Raw genomic sequence first — 16,345 nt, 5'->3', positions numbered from 1 at the left:
AAATATACATTCTCAGCTATTGACAAGGCATTTCATCAAGGTTTGGGTCCCCAAAAGGTAAAAAAAAAAAAGCAAAAAATGACCTCACTGCCCCTTTTTGGACACACAGGAAGCAGTCCTGGGAGAATGCACTTTTGAAAGGGAAAATGGACACCAAATTGGAAAATGCTACTTGTGTTAGAAAGTAGACATCCAGAGCTTTCCAACGAGCTATCGTGAGCTCAATTTGGATGCCAGGAAGTGCCCCAAAAGCAGGTGGAAAGGTGTGCGGTGCATCAGGGTATTTTTGGCACAATCTTCATTTTCAGCTCAGGAAACGTAGCCAGTTTGACCATTTTTGACTTGTGATGTTATTTTTCACTCCTCTTGATGTAATTAATGAAACATGATGTAATTTTGGCACTTTATTACTTGTTCTATAAGATTCATTCACTAAAAAAGTACAAATTAAATGAATGAATCAGTTTCCTACCTTATAGAGGCAAGTTGTTTTCACTGCCTAGATTGTAGTGCTTTGTTTAGAATTGGTTGAAACAGCTCCTAGGATGATGAGATCGACCCCTAGAGGTAAGGGAATGGGTTGGCTTGCCTATATTATTTATTTTCTTAGTCATTTTCATGGTTGGACTCTTGGGGAAAAGGCTTTGAGACTCTAGTGTACATTTTTCTTCAGCATTTTGGCAAAGGAAAGACCAGGGTTTTGCAACACTGTTTGGAATTCTTGTGGCTTTATGTCTTCATGGTGTGCTTCTTTCAGTACTTGTAAGTTTGTTATGTGTATCATTTTCCTTCTCTCATCCTCTACAAATTGAACAAATGAAGTTTTAAGGTAGAATTCATAATCTGTAATGCTCTGCCTTTAAGTTTGTTTGATATCCTATGTTTTCATCTGTTTAAGGAGAACTCTTGAGGTTTTTTTGCTCTTCTTAGCTCCTCACCTGTCTAATCTATTCACCTCATTGCTTTTAAAGCATCAAAACAATTTCCTACCTTGCTCCAATCAGACCTCTGCAGAAACTGTGTCTCATTCCCGCACCCAAAATTGCTTTTCCCTTTGATTCAACAAAAACCCCAAAGAATCACCTTTAAACCTCTGCACTTAATACCTAGCCTAAGATTAGTTACAATTTCAGTCATCTCGAGCCCCATTGATTATATTTTTCCGAGATTGACCCGGAGAGAGCCCTCTCTTGTCCTCGTAGGGCTAGCTACGAGGCTGAGCGTGGTTTGATGTTGCCTTGAGTTTTTCCTTCCTCAGCCTGGGGCAAATTCGAGCGTTAACATACTGCAAATGTTTAATATGCAAGATAGTAAACTAGTGAAGGTTCTTATTCCTGTAGGTGTGAAGTTATCTGCTGAACAGTGTCTCAAGACACAAGAAGAGGAAGAGGACATCTTCCGTGTTCCATATGCAAGTGCAATTAGTAGCCTGATGTATGTAATGGTCTGTACTAGACCAAACATTGCACATGTAGTGGGAGTATTGAGCAAGTTTATGTCAAAACCAAGAAAGGAGCATTGGACAATAGTGAAGTAGCTTTTCAGGTATTTGTGTGGCACTAGTGATTATGGTTTGTGCTATCAAGGAAGACCAGGATTAGACAGAGTGTTGGATATTTGTGGCTTTGTTGATGCAGACTGGGATGGAGATCTGGATCAGAGAAGATCTACAAGTGGGTATGTGTTTAACCTATTTGGAGGTGTCGTTAGTTGGATGAGTAAGGAACAATATGTAGTGGCACTATCAACTACAGAGGTAAAATACATGGCAACCACTCATGCAAGAAAGGAAGCAGTTTGGTTGCAGATATTGTGTTCAAGTATGGGGTTAGTACAGGGAGCTATAATGATAGACTTTGACAACGAAAGTGAAATTTTCTTGGCAAAGAACCCTGCTTATTATTCAAAGACAAAACACATTGATGTTCAGTATCACTTTGTGAGGGATATGATAGATTACAAAAAGGTGGTGCTGGCAAAGGTAGACACTTTGAAGAATTCTGCAAATGCATTGACAAAATATGTGAGCTCTAAGAAGTTCTGTTCATGTAGAGAAACAATGGGTGTTGCAAGCCTGGATAAATGACTAAGCTCTCTTGTGGCCCCCTGTGGAAAGAAAACAACAAGTGGGAGAATGTTGGGTTGTGTTATATTCTTTTTGCGACTAGCCCACATAGTTAACTGGGGGATTAGAAGGGGGCAACACCCCGGGGAAATTTTTTTTGGACCCTATATTAGGTTGGGAAGACCTACCTATGGTTTTGTGCATGGTTTTCGCACATGGTTTTAGACGCGATGGTTTTTGGTCCATGGTTTTGGACGCAATGGTTTTCTGTCCATGGTATTGGATGCTTTGGCATGTATAAATATGTATTGCAATATTGGAAGGAAAATAATGAAAAATCAATCTGGTAGTCTCGAGTTCGAGATCCAGGGGAAAATCATTGTGTATATGTGTTTTATGTGTTTTTCTCTCGCATTGTTTATTTGATATGTTTTAGAATTTGTATGCAGGTAGTTTATATATGAGGTTAAAACCTACAGGTTGTACATAAGGAAGTTGCTCATCCCACAACTTGGGATGCTTGCCATAATAGCCCTAGAGTAGGTGTATCACTACGCAGTTGACAACCTTTGTTTTCCAGCCGGTCTATGGATGAAATGGTGTACTCCTCTTTAGCATGGTGTCCATCATTCTCCACAAGCTCATCCAAAACTACCAAGAAAACAAGAGTCTTGATCAGACACTATGGATGTGGGCAACCCAAAGTGGACCCATACAAATTGGAAGAAGATATTAGCAGTCTGCTTTGCAGTGATCTACTTTTTACAAGGCATTAAGACACAGATTTTACTAGAATGATCCACAATGACATACAAATAGTCAAGACCTCTCTTAGACAATGGAAAACCTCCAAAAAAATCCATTGACACACTTTCCCATGGACGGCTTGGAAAAGGGAGTGGTGTGTAGAGCCCTAATTTGCTATTTGTGGGCTTGAAAACTGAACTGAACACACATCCCTTTACATATCAAGTCAAAATATTTTTCATGTGAGGTCAATAATAGAACCTTTGTAAATGACACTAATTTCTCCCTACACCAAAATGACCCGACACAATAGAGGCACGTGCCTCTCTCATTACATGTATTCGTTCATTGGTGGGGATACAAAGTTTTCCAATATGGCACAACAATTTTCCCCGTACATGGTAATTGTCTACTTGCGATCCATGAGTCATATTTGCATAAATCTCCTTAAAATATCCATCATCAACATATTGCTCAACATAACTATCAAAACACAAAGAAGAATTTTGCAAAATAATAGATGTATAAATAGGAGGGCGAGAGAGCATATCTTCCACTTTGTTGCTAGCACCCTTCTTGTATTTTATTACGAGATGAAACTGTTGAAGGAAACCCATCCATTTGAAATGACGTGCTTGTTTGTTATAGACATTTTTGTGCCTCACAGCATGGAGCATGAAATGTCAATAATCTGAGGGATCCAAAGTCCCCAAACATGTTGTTCTTACCCTTAGAGGAATAAGGTCAGCAAACCACAGCTCTGCAAATCAGTGTTCCACTGAAAAAACACTCAAAACAGGTCAATTTTGGATCAAAGCAGCTGCTCCAAAGGGTACCTGCGTTGCATAGCAAGTGCAACAAAGGCTACCTGCGTTGCAAAGCAGGTAGGACAAAGGCTACCTGCGTTGGGCGTAACTGAACATGTGGAGGAATCTTTTTCTCAAAGTGCCAGTGCCCAGGAAGCTTCCAGAAAGGCATGTGATCAAAAGATTCGCCTAATAATGAGTTAAGAGCTTCTAGAACTCCAAGTGGAAGGTAGAAACTCCAAGTGAAAGACTGAAGAACAACTGGGGTTGAAGAGCACAACAAGTCACACATCAACATGACTTGCCTTCACTCCAAAACTCTATATAAGGATCTCATCCCATGGGATCTGAAGGCCGGAATTTAGCGCGAAGAATTGTTGTTGGTTTACAGTTGTGAGCATTGGGTGATTGCTTGAGGGAGGTGAAGAAGAGATTTCTCTCCGCCGGGAAGGTGATGCTGGATTGGACCTCTCATGGTTGTATCACCGCCTGAACCTTACTTCCATATATTAATAAAGCATTTGAGGTTCTTCTATTCGCATGTGTTTCAATGGTGTATTGTCTTACTTGCGTCTTTGATTTATGCTAATCCTTGAATCAGTTATGCATGCATGCTTCTTGTAGTTTCCTTTTCTTGTCTTATTTGCAGGATCTCGTGTAGCTGGGCCCGTGAAAAGACTTGGAGCTGGGAGCAAGCGGCAATCAAAGGAGATTGGATCGACCATTTGCGCAAGACATCGGTAAGTGGATCTATCCTTTTTATCTCTTGCATGTCATAAAGAAGAAACTTTAGATAGCTTTTCTTTCAGCTGTTGCTAAGGTAACTGTCACCCTTAGAGTGGGTTAGGGTCATTCCGAGTTGGATACTTTCCCCCACAACAGACTGGCGACTCCGTCGGGGAGCGTGTCTTGTTGGTAGCTTGTGTATTCTTGCTATTCATCTCTTGAACAAAGGGAGTACCGAATCGAACTGCATGCGAGTCCTTCGAATGCAAAGTAGAGGGCAGCTACTCTAGCCCAGTGCTAGGCATGTTCATGATTTGAAGAGTTGATCCACAAGGACTCTCTTTGCTCTTTGTGATAGTGTTCATCTTCCTTAATCATCCTCTAGAGTATACTTGATTGATAGCCTCTGATTTGGCCAAAAACCGTTGATTTTTGAGCAAACTGTGACCCGGAATCTGGGAAGGACGAGAGTTGTCTCGTTCAGTGCAGTTGCAACAAAGGCTACCTGCACTACAACGCAGGTCCCAAAGGGGCTACCTGCGCTGCATCCCTGTTTGACAGTGCAGTACCTGCGCTGATCCAGTTTTGCCTTGTGCAACTGGGGTTCCCCACTGTCTGTTGCCCAGTTTTCACTATTGTTTTTGCAGCCTGCTATCAACCTGTATACCCAGCTGAGACCACTTTTCTTTGCCTTCATTCCCCCTCAGTTGTATGAAGAAACCGTGATTGTTCTTATTGTATTTCTTGCTTTCATTCACAGTTTCCCGTAGCGAAAGTGAGCTAGTCTTGCTGTGACCTCTTAGATCTAGACCTTTGAGAAAGTGTCGTTGTGATTCTAAGAGCTAGTTTATTGTTGTTCATAGCTGCTTGAGCATTTGCTTTCGTTTTCTGGTTCGAATTTCAATATTTCTTGTGTAGAAACGAGTAAATCTTAAGGTGTTCTTTTGATTGTTGGACAATACTCGTGTGCTTTCGCTTGAAATTGAATTCGAAATCGTACAACAGCTTTCTTTTTGTCATACACAACATTAAGAAAGAAGAAAAGAAATACTTGCATTGTGCATGTGCATTTTGACAGTTTGCATGTCGATTTAGGGAAAGTGCATTAGTGTGTGCTCCATGATCTGTTTGAAAAGATGATGTCTTTCTTTTCCTTCAGTAGTTAAGGTTTTCATAAGTTGAAAGAATTGAAAAAGCTTGCTTATCATTCTTAGACTGCATTTAGGAGTTGTATATACATCACGTGGTGATCCATAAAGGCAAACTGCTAAACAAGATCAACCTAAAAAGAACTGAATTTATCTAACAACGCTTTGAAACATAACGAAACACAATAGAGGTCTAGGTAGAGACGTGAACCGGCGTCGTTAAACATAGTGACTGTCGATCTCTACGAAGGTGGGTGATTCCTCCTGAGGGACGATAGCACTAATACGGACTTGTGCCCCCGCGTACCGTCGCGTATATTGGGGGACCCCTATAGGAACAAAGCCTTTATCCATAGGAAGCCGTGTCGGCCGCCCTACTGATCGCGATGCAGTGAACACAGCATTCACGAAGATCGACCACTCGTATCGTAAAACGTATTCTGTGGTTTCGCGAAAGGTTTGGCACACCCTTGCCTAGAACTCCAGAGTAGTTTCTTTTGGCCTTTTTCAAACTCTATAACTGAAAAAGTCCATCCGAGCATTTGTCACTTCGGGCTCGTTAATACATCAAAGGAGACTAGAGTCATCTTTAGCTTTTTCTCGACTCTTAAAACATGAAAAAGCAAGTTGTGTCTTAAAAGCGTCTAAAATTAATTCAATTCGAAAACACATTTTACCCTGTGCATAATTGGTTGATCAAGTAATCCACAACCGTGGAAGAAAGTCAATAGATGAACCGCCGTTCGCAGAGGCGTACGAGTAAACCTTCTTTGTCTCCGGATTCGAAAACAACCCGGGCAAAGCGATCTCGTTCAACTGGTTCCAAATCTCCTGTCAAAGTTAGAACAAGTGTTCCGACGACATCTGAGGTTCCGGTTATGCCAAACATTTCTGGAAACCCTGCCCCTATTGAAGAAGTTCAACAGCCCCAGAAGGACAGTAATACTGATCCTAGTCTGAGAGCAAATACTTGTACTACTGAATCAATTCCATCAGTGATCGGTTCAGAGAGTCTTGCTCCTCAAACAACTGTCGCTGTCGAAACAACCCCTTCTTCGGCACCAGAAATATTCTACGGACCTGACGGTCTTCCTCTTCCACCCGGTCTGATCGCAGTAGAAGAAATTGTAGAAGATCCGCAAGCAACTTCTCCAACACATTTTGGAGCAGGGATCACTCTACTTCCTACTGCATCAGAAGCTAGCCTATCACCCAGAGAAGTTCCTGAAGAATCACTAGGCAATCTACTAGATAGACTAAAAATGTCTGAACAACCGTCGACATCTAGGACTGTGCCAAACGACACAGCGACAGCAGAACTCCCTGCAGTCATTCCGACAATGTTCGCCGGCGTACCATCTGTCCCTAACTCTCAACAGATGGAGAGGGTCCCTTCAGGGGCCGTGACGACAGAATGGTCTGTTCCTGTTTGTTCTCCCGGGATAATACCCGGTAACTCCTATGTTGGAACTCAACAGATTGATCCTTTCGGAAATCCGCTTGGGCAATCCGGTCCTCGAGGTGTAATAAATCCTCTCGGCTCCGGACCACCGCCGTATGGGGGGCAATATGCCTTCTCACTACCCCCTCCGGGAGGTTACCCATACGGGAGTTCACAACCATACCCAAGTTATACTGGAATAACTACCAGTGGTTGGATACCTATGCTACCCCAGCAACCAAGAGTTGTGTATTCTATGCAACAACAGATGCCTGTGACGAACATCCCGACGACACCAGCAATTGTGACTGTGTCGCAAGTTCAAACGATACCTGTTACATGTCAACCTCAGTTTTCTCAGGTTGTAATGCAACAACCCGTTGACCCTGCAACCCAACCGCAATCGCCGGCTAGCGAGGCGTCACAAACACAAACGGGTACCCTTACCCCTCATCTTGGCCCAGTCGTAAGCATCGCACAACAACCAATGGTGTCACAACCATGGTTGGTGCAGTATCAACAACCGCAGTTCCAGCAAGTGTACCAAGGTACCGAGCAGCAGATTTTTGCGAACAATGGACAACCGTACCTACAATACGGTCAAAACCAACCACTCTACGGTGGAGTAGTCCATCAACCGTATCAATCATATCAGCATCAATTACATTATGCTGGTATGCAAAGGCCAACTGCTCAGGCAATTCCGTCGTACCCTGGGTACGCTTCACCTAACTTGAGTCAGCAGCTGCCATTCGTGGCAACTCTAGAGTTACCCGATCTACATCGGTTGACAAACGATCCTATCGCCTACGCCCCTTGGTGGCCCGCGATTCCTCACAAACTTCCCTCGGACATTCCTAAATTCAATGGAAATCCAGGTGAAGACCCGTCGAATCACGTCATGACCTTTCATCTGTGGTGTTCATCGAACACTCTGAACGATGATTCGATAAGACTTCGCCTCTTCCAGAGGACATTGACAGGTCCGACGGCTAAATGGTATATAGAATTGCCAAGAGCCTCCTTCGACAATTTCAGCTCCTTAGCCACGACTTTCTTAACACATTTTCAATTACCTATCAGGTATGAAACAGGAACCGAAATACTGACCAACTTCAAACAGACGACAGCTACTCACATATCGGATCATATACATGAGTGGCGTCGTCGACGTAGGATGGTGAAGACATACGTTCCTGATCAGCTATTAGCTGAGTGGTTTATAAAGTCATTACTTCCGGCTATAACGGAAGATGTGGCCAAGGGGGGGGTCGTAACAGAGGAGCAAGTCATCGCTCGTGCTCAATATTTAGACTTAGTATATACTCAGTCTGGCACGCTCTACGACAAAATACCTGACGCCCCGAGACCTGAATTTTCAATTCCTCCCCCTCCTAAATCGAATATTGACTCTCATGCCGGAGATGGCGTGATTGGCACTGCAAGCGCGACGTCGAGAAAGGCTTCACCTCAGAAAGCCCGTAAGACTTCAGATCGAAATGCCCATGACGAGATTCTTGCTTCGGAAGTAAATGCCATATCGACAGATAAAGGCAAAGAAACCAATCAACCAGGAAGCAAGAAGAAACAAAACAAAGGGAAGAAGAAGCAACAGAATGATCCGTCACCTGAAAAAGCTTCTTCAAGCTCTCCTAGGAAAGGGAAACAGAAAGAAAAGTCACCTGGTCCATGTTCTATATGTGACGAGGATCATAGGACACAAGATTGTCCGTACAAAGCTGAGCTCAAGAGATTCTTTAAAAGTCCAAAGAACCCAGCTGTGTTGACTGACCCGTTTCCCAACCCAGGTAAAAATATGGTTGATAATGGAAATGCTTCCCCGTCGCAAGTGCTGATGTTATCGATCTCTAAGCACCAAAATGATGCTTTGATTTCGACAAGGAGCACAGATTATGGGAATCCGCAACTGTCAAACGAAAAAGGTAAAGATCAACCTAGTAGTTCGACAACAACTTCGACAGAAGTTGTCCCACCCATAATGCCAGAATTAACAATAAAGCCACCTAAGGGTGTAGTACACAAGTCGACTTTTAATCCTCGTGCCAGAGCGGCGCAACATTATAACATAGTAGAAGATTTGGCTCAATCGCCATCGGCTATGTCGACCCTAGAAGTACTACAAAATTGTCCATCCCAAAGGCAGGCATTGTTATCGGCAATAGGGGGGGTTGATCCTAAGGATTCCAATCTTGTGTCCTTTGATCACAAAGGGTATGACCCTCAGTTACCAGCTCAATTAGCTTTCCTTATTCAGGTAAAAACCCTCAACAAGACTGTTCACAGAACAATTATTGACGAGGGGGCATCGACATGTATTATGTCGATGAGCTGCTGGAAAACACTAGGGTCACCAACCTTGTCGAGATCTTCGACAACACTAAAGGCTTTCGACGGTAGGACATATACCCCTTACGGTATCCTAAGTAACTTGAAAGTTGAACTAGGTGGAAAAACAGTAGAGATTGATGTTGAAGTCATAGATGGAAATCTAGATTACAACATCCTGCTGGGAAGACCGTGGATCTATGCCATGGCAGCTGTAGTGTCGACTTATTTCAGGAAGATCGCTTTCTCGTTTGAAGGAGGGATTACGGTCGTCGACCAACAGAACTTCCTCCTAAATGGTTCACAAGTTACGGGAAGCATTCCCATGATCCATGAGAGCGACCGTTCAATTCAAGATATAGGAGTAGGCCTGTTGAAAGATCCCACAATGATGGGAACTTTCTCGCTACCAAATCATATGTACATAGGAAATGTACCATTGGTGGCTACCTGCAACATGATACCTTCCACGAAGGTCGCAAAAGATAAAGTCATCATGGATCGGGCAATGGTTTTACACCCAAGCCCAATCGAAATATTGTAGCAATCAATATTTCAGGCATGGGAGGCGAGCCCAAATCAACGCTCGTCAAGCATGTGGGTAGATAGGTCAGGAGAATGTGGTACCCCTTTGGATCCTTGGTCACGAGTGCATGCAAGTGACGAAGAAATCCTGCAGTCAATGATGATTGAGGGGGCACCATGGGATGATAACCACCATCGTTCCCTTCCAAAGGAAGATACTCAAGGCGACCTTTATCACCCTTCAGTATTTGAATTCCTAACAAATACTGTAAATACGGTGGACTCCGAGAGAAACCTATCCAATATAGAAGAGACTATAGCCATAGATATCTCGACAAAAACAGACGTTGTAGAGAATATTTATGTCGGCAAAGGTTGTTCCCCTTCAGAACAAGAAATATATAAAGCTCTTTTCCGCGAATTTAGGGATGTCTTTGCTTGGTCATATGATGAAATGCCAGGCATTGACTCGAGCATCGTTGAACATGAAATTAAGATGTATCCTGATGTCAAACCAGTAAGACAACGGCTTCGACAGGTACACCCCAAGAAAGCCGTTGCTATCAAGGCGGAAGTTGAAAAGCTCCTCCATGCTGGTTTCATCTACCCGGTTCCTCTAACCGATTGGGTATCGAATATTGTCCCTGTTATGAAAAAACAAGGAACAATACGAGTGTGCGTCGATTATAGGGATGTAAATCAAGCTTGTCCAAAGGACAACTACCCTACACCCTTCATCGACCAGATAATTGATGAATGCGCCGGATGTGAAATCTTTTCGTTTATGGACGGATTCTCCGGGTATAATCAAATTAATATCCGCCCACAGGACCAGTCAAAGACTGCATTTATTTGTCCGTGGGGCACATTCGCTTATCGAAAATTACCCTTTGGTTTAAAGAACGCAGGGGCGATGTTTCAGAGAGCAATGAATCATGCTTTCCATGACATCAAGAACATCGTTCAACCTTATCTCGACGATCTTCCGGCTCATTCGCGAAAGCGGACTGATCATCCGCAGCATTTAAGAGCGATATTTCTACGTTGCCGACACTACAAGATAAGACTCAATCCACACAAATGTGTGTTTTGCGTCGGTTCTGGTCATTTACTTGGCTTTATAGTCTCCAAGGATGGGATTCGTCTCGACCCTTGTAAGGTACAGGCAATCATTAATTTGCCTCCACCTTCGAACTTGCTTCAAATTCAGAAACTCCAAGGGAAAGCAAACTTTCTGAGGAGGTTCATTCCAAATTACGTAGAACTTGCTAAAGGTTATACCCGTCTCCTGAAAAAGGATGTACCTTTCGTCTGGGACCAGGTTGCGCAAGCTTCCTTTCATGCTTTGAAAGAAGCGCTAATCAAAGCATCATTAATGTACGCCCCAGACTACCTAAGGGATTTTAACCTGTATCTGGCTGCAGCAGATACGACCATTGCAATGGTTTTAGTTCAAGAAGTCGATGGAATAGAACACCCTATATATTATTTAAGTAAAAACTTAAATGATACAGAAAGTAAATATTCTCATGTTGAAAAGCTAGCGTTGGCAGCTGTTCAAGCGATGCAAAGATTTCAGCATTACGTCCTCTTTAGGAAGACCACTGTATTGTCAGATTGCAACCCCATGACATATATACTGTCGCGACAGTTGCTTGGGGGCAAATATTCAAAGTGGATAGCTATCCTTCAAGAGTTTGATCTGGAATTTGTTAAATCCAAATCAAAGAAAGCTTTAGTTTTCGCAGAATTATTATGCGATCTCCCATCATCGTACAACGATGAAACGTCCAAAGAATCAATCGTGGACGAGAGCTTGTTTCTGATATCAGCAAGTGACGAGTGGTATGGAGATATAATAGTTTATCTCCAAACCCAAAAATTTCGGCCAGACACCTCACACTCAGAACAAAAACGCATTCGATACCAAGCAAAAGACTACATGATCGTCGGTGATACACTTTACCGTCGTGGTGTCGATACGGTTCTGAGAAGGTGTCTAACCCTTGAGGAAGCCGAAAAAGCCCTGAATGAATGTCATTCAGGCACCTGTGGGGGGCATCAATCTGGATATGCTACAACACAAAGGATCTTACGAGCAGGATACTTCTGGCCAACCATGTTCAAATATTGCATAACCGCAGTCAGAAGTTGCCATGCATGTCAGATTTTTGATAGCAAAACCAGAAGACCCCCCGCTCCACTACAGCCAATAATAGCTGTGGGGCCGTTCGCCAAGTGGGGCATTGATTTCATGCAATGTAACCCCACCTCGACCGGGGGGCATGGGTATATTATAGTCGCAGTTGACTATTTTACCAAATGGGCCGAGGCGATGCCTACATTGGATAACACTGGTGAAACAACAGCCCTATTCTTTTTTAATCATGTAGTCGCCAGATTCGGCGTACCACAGGCCATAGTAACAGATCATGGGTCGCATTTTCGCAATCACATGATGGTTGAATTAACTGCCAAACTAGGATTGTCTCACGACAGCTCTACCCCGTACTATCCGCAAGCTAACGGACAAGTTGAAGCAATCAACAAGGTCCTGAAGCGCATGCTGCAAAGGATGGTTGGGGTTCACAAAAGAAGATGGCATTTGATCCTGTACTCGGCTTTGTGGGCCTACCGAACGTCGGTAAGGAATGCCACTGGGTTCACACCGTTTCAACTGGTGTATGGCCTAGAAGCAATCCTACCAATCCAGTGTGAAATTTCGTCCCTTAAACTCGCAATTGATCTCCTCCCCGGAACCTCAGAAGAAGAAGCTCGTTTCTTGGAGTTAATCCAGTTGGATGAAACTCGTCGTGATGCCGCCTTGGCCAACGAAGCACATAAGAAACGAGTTAAAGCGCAGTTCGACAAGAATGTCAAACCCCGTGTCTTCTCGGAAGGTGATTTGGTTTTGCTTTACGACCAAGAATCCGATAAATTGGGAGCTGGAAAATTCAAGTCCTTATGGATGGGCCCTTATATTGTTAAAAATGTGTTAGCAAAAGGTGCCTACGAGTTGGTAGATTATGACGGAATCCCACTGGCGCAACCCCGCAACGGGTTGTACCTTAAGCGTTACTATGCCTAATAGTAACCTGTATGCTTTTGTTACATTTTTGTTTTCGCTAAAGCGTTTTCCGGTTTAAGTAATCCGCTTTTTACACTTATTGCAGATGTCGAATCCATTGGAACCGTGGGTTGGATATGCTGACGGAGCGAGTCGTAGTTCGAGGAACCTATCCTCTGCAGCATGGGCCATTTTTAACCCAAGCGGCGAGTTAGTGAGTTTCAGGGGGGTATGTATTGGTCAATCAACAAATAATATCGCTGAGTATAGCGCGTTGATAGAACTCCTCTCTGATGCCATCACCCATGGCATACGCCGGCTAGTCGTCAGGCTAGACTCACAGCTCGTAGTACTACAGCTCAAAGGTACCTACTCTGTCCGAAATCCAGCTATTTATCGCAAGTTCCTAAGAGTTAAAATCTTGGAAAGACAGTTTGATTTTATCCAATATCAACACATTTCCAGAAACTTAAACACATTAACCGACTCATTAGCAAACTATGTGTTAGATAGACATTTGCAAAATTGATAAAAAGAGAAGCATAATCAATGTTTCATACATGGATCACATAAAAACTGGAATGAACCCCGAAAATCAAAAATATATATAACTGTTTACGGTTTACATGCAATGTTCTGTAACCAAGACAAAATCGGTCAAATGACCCCAAAACTCAAAAATGGCTGGGGGGCACCCTAGCCTAGTGATGCTCATGATAACATGCCACGGCCTGTGCAATCATGCGCAGAAGACGAGACCATCGTCTAGGAACACCAACAGTATGTCGCTGCAATCGCAGAGGCAGCTCATCGATCCGTACATCCGGAATCCCGAAGGTAAGACCCTCGACCTGTTCCTGCACAGCTGTAAGAGTCTCGGCCAACTCAAGGTCACGGAGAATAGCTCTCCCAGGAGCCTCCCCTGTAGGGGCAGCGGCCGGAACTCTCGGACGAACTGCTGGATGGATGGGACCAACATCTGCATGCACACATGAGTTTGATTAGCGTCTTGATAGAGTAAAGCACAAGAACATTACAAATAAAAACGGTAAAACAGTGATAAGGTCAATATTTTACCGAGATCACCCCACTGCTCGCCATCCGGTAATACCAAATCCGGATCACCTCAGAAATCCATGCCAATATATGGATACTCGGAAAAAGCCATATCCTGCCGCTCGAACCACCTAAAGAAGGCATCAGTAAAAGTAATCTGAGATTGACCTGCATGTCTAGCCATGTGGTCAACCCACCTCTGCATGCGTGGCTCAGTAGGGGATGGCAAGTCGAGAATGATATACTGAGGTTGCATCAAGGGTATCTTCTCCAAAGCGAAGGCAGTCAAAACTGAACCGAAGCCAAAATTCTTCAGTTTCCCGTCCTTTACTTTGGTCAACTGGTTTTTCATCTGAACCAGTACTGCATCACACCAGTTAAAAATTTTCGGCTGGAGACACTCAAGAGCGTGCTGCACATAAGACCTGTTGGCAACATGAGGGGATGCGCTACCGGCCATCCTACAAATCGTGTACAGAATGGACCTGAGGGACCTGTCAGTGACATCACGGATAGAAACCTTGTCGTCTCTGCTCGGCTGGGATCCCTCCCTGCAATACTGACGGACATAATCTTTCACGGAATCACTCCCTCGGGCCGAACCAGATAAGGAAATGGGGGCACCCCGCCTTGACAACCCAGTCAAGAAGTAAATGTCCACTATGGTCAAAGGGATGGACTTGCCCCTAATCTGGAACACTTGGTTAACAAGATCCCAAGCATCAAGCAGGTACTGCAGTAAATGTATCTGTGCCCTCATGCTAGATATACGAAAGAATTTTAGCAAGCCACAGTTCCGCAACGCACTCACGGTAACAGGATCATGGAGGGCAATCATGTCCTCCTCTTCATGCTCTCGTTCTCGCCACGTAAGAGCCATTCTGCTCCAATAAACTCTGCAAAACAAACAAGAAGAGGAGTAAGATCCCTGACTCAGTGAAGAAAATGGCAAAAATCTCATGAAAAACAATGCAACCAACAAGTTTTCTGCGCCCAACGCAAGTGGAGAAGGGTCTACCAGCGTTGGGGCATAAAATGCCCTTGAAAATGCAGCCCCCAACGCAGGTTTCGATATGGGGCACCTGCGTTGATGGCAGAGCGCCCTAGAGAAACCCCAGGGGCTCATGGGGGCAGGAAAACAAGCATGAAACTGAGGAATAAGACCATGAAATGATAGAGCTAGGGTTTAGCTCCTACCTGGTGGAAACGGCGCTGAAAATCGTCCGCAGAATCTCCCGGAATCAGCTGGTGAAAATCAAGGGTAAAAAGTGCCTCCAAAGCTCCAACAAACCAAATGCACATGAAATGGTAAAATGAGAGGTAAAAACATCTTTTAAATTGCTTTTTACGTAGTTCAAAGTAAAATATTAGTATTTTTACTTCATGGTATCCATTTCTAACAAGTTTGTTGCAGCAATTGATGAAAACAGTACTATCTCTGAAAAGGAAAAGCTAGTCATGGTAAAATATGAATTAGACCTTATCAATCGAGCAGTTTTAGCATAAAGTTCATGCTCGTTAAAAAATAAACGCAAGATCCGAGCAGTTTTAATGCGGACTTCATGCTCGTTAAAAAATAAACATAAGCTCGTGAGCAGGCTTCCCCCAGAGTTCAAGCTCATTCAGAAAAAATGAACCGGTAAATAACCATTTGAGACCGTAAATTCATCAGCCATAAAAACCTTGGTCGTGTTTGTGCACCGTCACCTCCACTTGTCATTTGGCCGATCATTCACATCCACTTGATTGTTTACCTATTTTGAGGAACAACTGCGAAGAGTGATCTCACCTAGCCATCCTTGTAATACTGCCGTGATTGGAAAATTCCAACCCGTACCTGGAATCTGTAGCTATCCCTGTTTATCACTCGTTCCTCAAAAGACGAGTCTTCTTTAAGCTCTTTTCAACTGACTCGTAAAATATGAAAAGATTGCCGAGTTTTGGCCTTCCAGCTCGTTAAAAAGACCGGAAGAGCTATCCCTCCTCTAGATTTTAATCTTTTTGGACCTGAGGGATTATTGCACAAAAAGATCGAGCGCTTGTCTAGTTCGGCTCGATAAAACTATCGAACATTCATCCCTTCTGTATTGTTTTATACTTTTTCGGACTTAAGGGATTAGATGACGAAAAAGGACCCCTGGAGTCTACTTTATGTACACTTTTCAGACTCTCTAAAAATGAAAAGGACCGAGCTGTCTTTGTCGCTGGACTCGTTAAAAATATTAGATAGCGACAAACTTGTCTTTAGACAAGAACGAGTTTCCCTATCGCTAGGCTCATTAAAAACATAGCGATGGGCTTGCCCGAAGGGCAGGTTATAGAACAAGCATATGTTATCCTCCTCAAGCTTGACAAAAATAAAGAGGTACTGGTCAGAAATGACTGGGGAAAATTTGGGAGAACCTCAAAGCTTAATGG

This window comes from Pinus tabuliformis, chromosome 8 (assembly GCF_031772625.1).
Source record: "Pinus tabuliformis cultivar Carrire ecotype Pingquan chromosome 8, CPIR1, whole genome shotgun sequence".
Taxonomy (NCBI): domain Eukaryota; kingdom Viridiplantae; phylum Streptophyta; class Pinopsida; order Pinales; family Pinaceae; genus Pinus; species Pinus tabuliformis.
This window is presented reverse-complemented; position numbering follows the sequence as displayed.